Raw genomic sequence first — 9,923 nt, forward strand, 5'->3', positions numbered from 1 at the left:
TGGCAGGCTCCACGAATGAGTCCAGATCGATCCCATCAGCGATCCGAGTGGTAGCAGCAATGAAAGTCTCCATGAAGGACTGGAAGTCGTGCTTTTTGGTGTTAGCGACTTTGATCGCAGCCAGCTTGTCTTCACGAACCTCCTTGCAATGGACTCGCACCAGGGACAGCGCCACGTCAGCACCACACCGGGCGGAGGATTTCTTCCATTCTTGCACTCGGTTAGGGATCTCGTTCAGTCGAGTCATCAGAGATTCCAGATCATTCTGAAGCGCCGCCTCCGGCCAAAGCGTCGAGTCGATTCGAGAGACAACCTCCTTCAGGCGTGCGAGGTAGCTTATGGCGCTGGCGATACGGGACTCCAGTCGGAGCACGTTCATCGCAGTTTCGTCGCAGACCGGGGAAGCGATAGGGTCCAGGCCCGTCTCGACCCTCCCAGTTTCTTCGTCAAAGTCTTGACAAAGTTCTGCAGCCAAGAGTTAGTTCAATCAACCGAGCAAAATCCGATGGCAAACATCAACACAGTCGGATTAAAAGAAATACCTCCCAGTATGAGATAAAGCTTCTTGGCGAGGGTCCTGAGATAGGCTTCTGTGTCGTTCCTCTTGCGGATCGCAGACTCCAACTTTTCATTCAGGGCGACCTTATCCTTCTTCAGGCCGGTCACTTCGCGGTTAGCTTCATTAAGACAAGATGTCAGTCTAGTCACCTCTCCTTCAAGCGTTCCGACTGAAGCAAGCTTCTTCTCTGCGAGAGCGGTTTTGTCTTGGGATGCTTTTTGCGCGGCGGCGAGGTCCGAGTCCTTCTTGTCCAGAGCCAACTTCATTTTCTCTGCAAAAGAAATAATCGAATCAAAAAAGAGATCAACGAGATATATTGAAATTCAGTCGGCAATCAGTTACCTTCCATACCAGCGGCCTCGTCTTGAGCTTTTTTTTTAGATTTTGCTGAACCAATTCCAAGTCTAAGTTGAGTTGCCTCTGCTTCTCTTCGATTTCGGCAAACTTGGAGATAAGAGTACAAGACTTTTGCAGGAGGCAAGAGACAGGTCAATCGATAGGTTCAAAATCAGTTCATTTCCGAATGAATAAAACCTAAAGAAGTGGACAACAAGCTGTTCAGACCCCAGTCGATTGCCAGCAGTTGACCGCGGTCTCGGGGACTACACCCAGTGGGTGCACTTGCCATGCCCCCACCGGTTCTGATCCCACTTGCCCAGCTCGCCGGAGTCGAGTGCAAGGAGTAAAAAAAGAGAGAAAGAACAATTGCGTCGTCAAGAAAAGAAGAACTCAGACCATAGTCGACTGCCAGCAGTCGACCGCGGTCTCGGGGACTACACCCAGTGGGTGCACTTGGCGTGCCCCCACCGGTTCTGATCCCACTCGCCCAGACCGAGTGGAAGAGCGAAACTACCAGAAACGATAGCAACACCCATTGGGTGCTCTAATTCAACGCGAACAACAGGAGATTGTGCAGAAGAAGATTTTTCGAGAACAAAAATAGTCAGAAAGTCTACTCACCTCGACGTTGGCCCGAAGAGCGGCACTAGCATCGTAGGCAGCCTGACTACTCTCGTGCACTATCTTCACCCGCTCCATCATCATATCAGCCTGTCGGATGGCTTCCACAGCCGCTTCCGACTGGTTGTCTGGGACGGGGTAGCTGGTAAAAAAATGTGCACACGACCCAGGTGCAGCTGCTTGAGGCTCTGCGGTGTGGAGTTGGATAGTTGAAGGAACCACAGGCGCGGTCGACCGCGTGGGGTGACCACTCGTCAAGGGTGCAGCGAACGTCACAGCGGCCCTGCCCGCATCTTCAGCCTGACAGACGGGAGGCGTTGCAGTTGGTTCCTGCCGAGCCACCCTGCTAGCTGTTACCTTCTTGCTCTTCCTAGGCTTAGGAGCCACATCTTCGTCGTCGTCCGGAGGGTCAATGATGTTGGGTGGAGCTGCAAGACAGAACATTCGACCCCAAGTGAACCACTCAACCCTAAAAGGATCAAGAATCGAAATCGCAAGAGTTCATACCTGGGTTAGAGGTCACCGCATCCTCCATTTCCTCGTCCCGGTACTGGTATGAAGAGGTCCCTGACGTAGAAGCACTGCAAAGGCCCGCATTCAATCGGTTACATCCAGTTAATTGAATCCACATAAAGGACAAGTCAGATGGTTACCCGGAGATAGTAGGAACGGTCACTTTGATCAGAGGCAAAGCTTTGGGCGGTTTGGAAGAGATGGCTTTCGGCACTTTCGGCGCTGGAAGCGGCGCGACCTTGGATTGCTTTGGAGGCTTCTCAGTCGGCGTCGGGGAAGACGTCCTGGGGCGCTTCGAGGATTGCCCGATCGGTGCAGCCACCAAGTCTGGAGCGCGTGCCGGGTCTTGAGTGTGCTTGGACCTCCTCTCCCTGCAAGGAGCGACTCAACTTCTTCTTCATCGGTCGATTCATCGCTCTCCTCGTCCTCCTCGGCTTCCGAATGCTCCTCGCCGCTCTCACCCCCGCTCCCTTCTTCTTCAGCGCCGGGGTCCTGCACTCCGTTGGGCATCGAGTACATTTGAATGAGGGCCTGAAAGGATAACAATCAAAAGACATTCAGTCGACCACAAACGGGAGATCACGTGGTGAATCGGAAAGATACTTGATAAAATAGAAATATACCTGCTCCGGCTGGCGCGAGTTGTCAAATGGAATCACCCTCCTGGATCCCCGAGGGTTGTCTTTGTTGCCAGTGATTCCCCTCAACCAGTTCTCTAAAATATCCTCGCTGACCTCCTCCGGGTGGATCCGAGGGGTATCTTCGAGCCCAGAGTACATCCACATCGGATGGTCGCGCGATTGAAGAGGTTGGATGCGTCGACCGAGAAAGACCTCCAGCAGATCCATCCCGGTCACTCCGTCGTGGACAAGCTGGACGACCCGTTCGACCAGCTCCTTGACATGCGCCTTCTCTTCTGGAACTACCTTCAGGGGAGCAGGCTTCTCCACTCGAGCCAAGGAGAAAGGAGGAAGTCCAGTCGACTGGCCAGGGGTTGGTTGATCCTTGCAGTAAAACCAAGTCGACTGCCAGCCCCGGACCGAGTCAGGAAGGATCATCGCTGGGAAAGTACTCTTTCTCCTCATCTGGATCCCTAGACCACCGCACATCTGGATCACCCGTCCTCTCGTCACTCGACTTGGCCTTTTTAACCGACTGGGAACGGCAAGTGTGTGTTTGAAAAGCCCCCAGTGCTGTCGACAGCCCAAGAAGTTTTCGCACATGGACACGAAAGCGGCCAGATAGACTATGGTGTTCGGAGTGAAATGGTGGAGCTAAGCCCCAAAGAAGTTCAAAAAACTCCGGAAGAAAGGGTGGGGAGGCAGCGAGAATCTGCGATCTACGTGGGTTGCTAAGAGGACACACTCACCCTCTCTGGCTGCGGCTCAGTTTCGTCCCTCGAGAGCCGAGCCGACTTGTGGGGGATCAATCCCCCCTCTACCAGGTCGTCGAGGTCGTCCTGCGTGATTGCCGAGCGGATCCAGTCGCCCTGGATCCAGCCCGCCGGCAGGCCGAACCTCGACGAGGATCCGCCCCGGCTGGTCCGCTTGCCCTTCGCCTTCGCGGTTGCCTTCTTCGCGCGTTCCAACGCCGCCGTCTTGCCCTTCCCCATGGTGGCGGATCGAGCTCGAGCGGAGGTCCGGCGACGAGGCGGAAGCGAGAGTGGCGGAGGGATCGGGAGAAAGAGAAGAGAGAATGGGAGCGTGCGGAGCAGAGGCCTGGCCCGAGACCTTTTATAAGGCCTTCCACCGAGTGGCTGACTAGTGGACCCAAGCGATCTAAACAAATCCCGCAACAGTCGCGCGTGCAGTACGTGGTGAAAAAGGTGGCGCGGGGATCGAGGAGACTTACCTAATCCGTCCCGATAACCTCGTTTCCTCCCATCTGGCGCGATTCCCAAAATTCGAATCCCGTGAGATCCACGGAGAGCGGAACAACCTGTCAGACTGAAGACAAACACCCTCTACATCATCATTCGGAATTCAACCATGAAGGTTCACTCGACAACAACCAAGAATGGACCAAGGCGATTGAGAAAGGAGTCGACGTCGTCTCCTCAACTCATTGTTTCAAGACAAGGCATATTCATAGCACAAAGAGTGGGTCGGAAGTGTTCTCGACCCCTTCCTCACTCAAATCCTGATCCATTCAGGGGCTAATGATGAAGCTATGTACCTAGGGTAGGGTCATGGACCTGTCCAGCGTACCCTCCCCAAGGACATCTATACAAAGAATCAGAAGCAGTCGAAGAGAAATCATCATCCACTCGACCGTGGAGATGCGCTCACTCAACCACCTTGAAGACACTCGACCACTAAAAGATGAGGAACCCTCCACTCTGCAACGGTTAAGACTTAAACCATAGCATTATGAGCATTTATGACATTTACAGTAGACGTTACCTGTAACGCCTTTCCTTTATGAGCATTGAACTCTGTGTAACGAAGGGGAGCTGGGGTCCTGGCACACTCTATATAAGCCACCTCCCTCCTCTGGGACAAGGGTTCGCACTTTTGTAAACACACACACACGTATAATCCAGTCGACCGCCTCAGGGCACCGAGACGTAGGGCTGTTACTTCCTCCGAGAAGGGCCTAAACTCGTAAAACTCGTGCGTACAACTACTCTATAGCTAGGATCTTGCCTCCTCGTACCTACCCCCCATTCTACTGTCAGTCTTAGATCCACGACAGGCGACGCGAGAGGAAAGGGGAAAGTTCCCTGTCTGGTAGCAGAAATCTAGCACCGTCATTTATGTCTCCGACGATGAGAACTTCAAAACATGTTTCAAGGTGTATCGACACACACGACTATCTTCTCGACATCAAGACCAAGATTTACAAGAATTATTGAAACAAGGTCGTGAGTATACGGGTTTTGCGACTCTTGTTGGATGGTAAAATGGATCCAGACTGCTTGGTCCGGACGGATGCGGGCTTGAGGGTGAGATGCCCAATACAAACATATCTCCATGGTGAACCGATGCACGTGTTATGTTATTCTAAATCAATCTCGCGCCAGATAAATAAAACTGATGATTAGAGGTGAACGAGACGTACTCCTTCCCTGATGAGTTCAAAATTGAACTGTACGGTCTGTTTGCTGATCAGTACCATCCACTCTCCTGCTTTTATATGCGAAAGGAGTGAAATCAGCACATGCATGGTCGATATGTCCGAGTGGTTAAGGAGACAGACTTGAAATCTGTTGGGCTTCGCCCGCGCAGGTTCGATCCCTGCTGTCGACGTATCATTCCTAGTTTTTCTTTTTCCTTTTTTTCCTTTTTTTTCCTATTCCTTTCCCTTTCCCCCTTTTGTTGTCAGACCCAATAATAACTGCATAGGAGAGACAGATATGAGAGTGCATGCACGGCAACGGTACGCACGCTCACTAATGCACAGTGATATACATCATTCTAAAACAAAATCCCAGCACCTGATAAAACCAATCATGGATGGAGCAAACAAATTTCCTTTTGTTACAAGTCAAAACTGATTCGTAGTACAAATCTTGTCACTCACCAAAGTCGCTACTCACTAGCGCTATTCTTTTGTTCCTGGAAATGAAGATCGAAGCCCTGCCAATGGCGAGCAAGTCGGTGTTCATCTCACGATCAATGTCAACACAGGTGACAGGTGAACCATACTATATAACTGTGGCTTTCGGGCCCTGAGTAAGTAACACTAGAATTCCCAACCAACATCACCCTCCTTACTGACGACTTCTAGTAGTCTAGCACACGGCGAAAAAGGTTGATACGTAGGCTGAAACAATAGTACAGTGTATTATTTTCCAGTCCTGCTGAATTTCAGCACGGAATATTTGTAAATTCCAATCACCTAAAATCGCACATCATATGTGGAAAAACTCAAACATCCTTGTGATATGAATGCCCACAATCTTCGTAGTTTGCTAATTGGGCATCGGGTTGTTGAGTGTCTCAACTGGCGCTTGGCCTCCATGGGTGTGTACTTCAGCTCAGCGGGAGACCTATTTCGAGATCGGACATGTCATGCTATACAGAACGGGCACACATTTCAAACAAGCACAATTTTGACATGTCCAATCCATTATTGCATAAATCCAAGAGCTATCGGAGCCATGTAATAAGTAGAAAAAATAACTATTTGAGCGGCAGACTGCTTCCCGGCGACATGCTCTGTTTTCAGAAAAATGTTCAGGCGACAACCTTCAATTTCAGAGAGCAACCATAAAAATACTTCTCTCAGACATCAGTACATCACAATCACAGAACATGACAATTGCTGGGTGTCTAGGTGATTTTCATCAAATCAAATAGGCAATTGCAATTCGCATCGATGATGAGAAACAGAGAGATCCAGCCAAAATAAAAAAAATGAGAAGCAATAACTGAGAACAATCTCGCATGATCAACAAAAGCTCAGTTCAGATAATATTCATCGATTCGTGAGTAATACTACAAGATTTGCCCAAGGAACAAACAAATGCATAGCAATTCGAGATTTACACAGAGAGAATCCAATCTGTTTTGCTCCTATTACAATTTACGAGATATCAATATCCCCAGGCTCGCTGACGTCCGCCGCGCCTGATCCGGCCGGCGCCGCTCCTCTGGTACGGATGGTGGCGGCAGCGCGCTGTAGACGTGGTCGAGTCTGCTTCTGACGCCAGGGGCGATGGAGGCGGCGTACTGGGCGTGTAGTCCGGCGACTCGGCGCGCCTGGAAGGAGTTGACGGTGTGTAATACGTCGACGCGCACGACTCGGCGTCAGACACCACCAGAGGCGACGGAGGCGGCGTGCTGGGCGTGTAATCCGGCGAGGAAGCGCGCCCGGGACCGAAAGGACTCAACGGAGTATAGTAAGGTGATGAAGCAGCGTGCTCTGACGGCGTCAGGGGCGTGTAGTCTGGGGACGCGCCGCGCGGAGGAGACGGCATCATGAAAGCGAGCCGAACAGGGCTCGACGATGTGTACTCGAGCGACGGCGAAGGGCTCGACGGTGTGTAGTCGGGGCTCGTCGGAGTGTAGTCTGGGCTCGCCGGAGTGTAGTCCGGGCTCGCCGGCGTGTAGTCGGGGCTCGCGGGAGTCTAGTCCAGCTCCGGTGACTGCAGGGGGCTCGACGGAGTGTAGTCCTTGTAGCTCGCGAGCGGCGAAGGGCCCGATGGGGTGTACTCCTCGTAGTCGTAGTAGCCATCAAACGGCGGGTTGCAGCACTCGCCGCCGAAGCCGAAGCCCAGGAAGAAGGGGCCGCGCTGGGACGCACCCGGGGTGTAGGACGGCGGCGGGCAGAACCCGGATGCGAGCGCCATGGTCACCGTCTGGAGTTGGCCGGCGGGATCTACAACCAGAGCGCGTCCGCGTGCGTACGATGTGGAGGGAGGAGGAGGTGGAGGAAGACTGCGATCGAATCAGCCGGGGCGGGGGGCATAATATCGCCGCGTGACTGCGTGGCGGCCACGCACGCCTGCGAGTTCGTCCCGAGTCGGATTCGAAATGCGGAGCTCTATCATGGCGTCGACGCAACGCGGCGGTCCCTCACGCCTCCGAGTTCTCCCCGGAGTCCATCCATGAGACCATGACCCAACGCAACGCGGCGGGAACGCGCAGTCCGGCCGAGCCTGTCACGCATTCAGTTCAAAACGCAACTCCGACGGAGGCCCTTATTCTTCATCTCCTTCATTCATTTTTTGATTGATTGATTGATTCTCTCCACTTTGGGAGAGTGGAGGGGAAAGATTTTCAAAAATAAAATAGAGAAGTCGGCGATATAGTTCAAACTTTTGCGATCGATTTTGTTGTTATTTCTCTGCTTTCGGCGTCTTCAGAGGATTGCATTTCTGTGTTTGCTGTTCGTCAGTTACCGAACTTGGTATGCGCCCGGCCCAGCTAGTGTCTGAGCTGGTGGATTTTCTTTTTTCTTTGACGCGGTTTTCATTTTTCTTGGAAGACTTGAAGTAGGTTTGTGGTGAGCTACTCCTGGTTCAGCAAAAACCCATCCCAAAACCAAACTATAAAACATGCAAAGGAATTAACCCGAACAGGATCAGCAGCATCTTCAGACATCTAATAATAGTAACGGAATTGCTAAGACGCATCTAGATGTTTTTTAAGTATGTCACATCTAAGTTTTTAACCGTTAGATCTATTCTGCTGTAATTATCGTTCAGGGTTGATTTGCATCCCACCGGCGTGTCCCGCGTCGCTCGCGCACATAGCTGTCACTCGATCGTTGCTTGTTTTTTTTTTGGTCCGGTCGCGCGTTGCACGGGCCAGCCTGTTTTTCATTGTTGCTTTTGTCTTTTTTAACTGCGTTGTAACAATTCAACGAGGCTATTGGTTTCTATCGCCCATACATTTCGCATCTCACTTCTTGTTGTCTCGCTTTTATTCTTCCACTTTAGATTTTTTTTATAATTCATGATCTTGCATGTGAGGCACTTTTTGAAGTGGGTGGATACTTACTAAAATTTACTATTTTTTGTGAACACTTCCAGAAAAAATCTTTTCTAAAATTCATGAACATTTTAAAAATATTTGAACAGTTTTGAAATCAGATTTGCTAAATTTCATGAAGATTTTTTTTGCGAGACAATTTCATTCAGATTTTAACAATGTCTTATCTAAGTTATGGCCCGTTCAATTTATTTGTTGTAATCTTTTGCGCAAATTTGTCCCCGCTTCTTTTTTGTCGTGCACATCACATGTCGTTGCGATGTCTAGTTGTCGAACGGTTTTTGTTAGGCCATTTTTGTTCGACCTCTATTTTTGTTTTTTCTGGCAATTTTCATGTGTTTTTTGTCGTTTGTTATTGGCATGTTTTATATAAGCAGAACAAATAGGGTGCTATATTGGTTGCCTCTAGGATCGCCTCCATTTTGCGGTTTCCTTGCCTCTTTTCATTCCTTCTCTCTCCATTTTCCCTTTGTCTTTCATTATAGCCGACATCCTTTTCCGTGCGACACTTTTTTTGTCTTAGTTGCAATTTCACCCTTAGCTTGCAATTGGACCAACCTTTTTTCGACTCAGTTGCATGTCCACTATTAACTTGCAGTTGGGTCCGAACTTTTTTTGTTTGCAGTTGCAAGTCCACACTCGACTCGCAACTGTGCCTGATGTTTCGTTTGTATCACAACTAGGGTTGACTCTTTTTTTGCATTAGTTGCGAGTCCACTCACCATGCAACCATGTCTGACTTTTTAGACTCAGTTGCAAGTCCACCATCAACTAGCAACTAGGGGTCCAACTTTTTTTTCTTGCAGTTGCAAGTCAACCGTCGACTCACAACTGGACACTTGATCTTTCTTTGTTGCAATTGCAAGTCAACCAATGACCCACAACTATGCGTGACAATTTTTTTTCTAGTTGCAAGTCCAGCATTGGCATGCAACTCGGCTCTTGAACTTTTTTGGTCTGAGTTGCAAGTCTAGCCTTGACTTGCAACTGGGCCCGGCATTTTTGACCCAATTGCAAGTCAACCCTTGACTCGCAACTGGGCTCAATATTTCATTTGTATCACAACTGGGCCCAACTCTCCTTTTTTGCATTAGTTGCAAATCCACCCTCAACTTGTAACTAGGTCTGACTTTTTTTGCCTCAGCTGCAAGTCCACCATCCACTCGCAACTAGGGGCTAACTTTTTTGTACCTGTTTGCAAGTCAACCTGTGACTCACAACTAGGCCTATCCCTTTCTTATTATCCTGTTGCAAGTCAACCAACGACTCGCAATTGGGTCAACTCATAACTAGGCTCTTGATCATTGTTTTTTGCCAAAGTTGCAAGTCAACCAACGACTCACAATTGGGTTCGATCCTTTTTTTTGTCCCAGTTGCATGTCCATCACTAACATGCAACTGTGCCGGTGATCTTTTTTGTCCCAGCTGCAAGTACACCCTTAACTCTCAACTGA

At 50.0% G+C, this 9,923-nt stretch overlaps 1 non-coding gene across 1 annotated transcript; it reads left to right on the forward strand.

Moving 5' to 3' along the window:
- The first annotated feature begins 5,198 nt into the window (after positions 1 to 5,198).
- Positions 5,199 to 5,280, forward strand: TRNAS-UGA. Its single transcript has one exon. It is a non-coding gene; the product is annotated as a tRNA-Ser (tRNA).
- The last annotated feature ends 4,643 nt before the right edge of the window (positions 5,281 to 9,923 follow it).

This window comes from Triticum dicoccoides, chromosome 4A (assembly GCF_002162155.2).
Source record: "Triticum dicoccoides isolate Atlit2015 ecotype Zavitan chromosome 4A, WEW_v2.0, whole genome shotgun sequence".
NCBI classification, from domain to species: Eukaryota; Viridiplantae; Streptophyta; class Magnoliopsida; order Poales; family Poaceae; genus Triticum; species Triticum dicoccoides.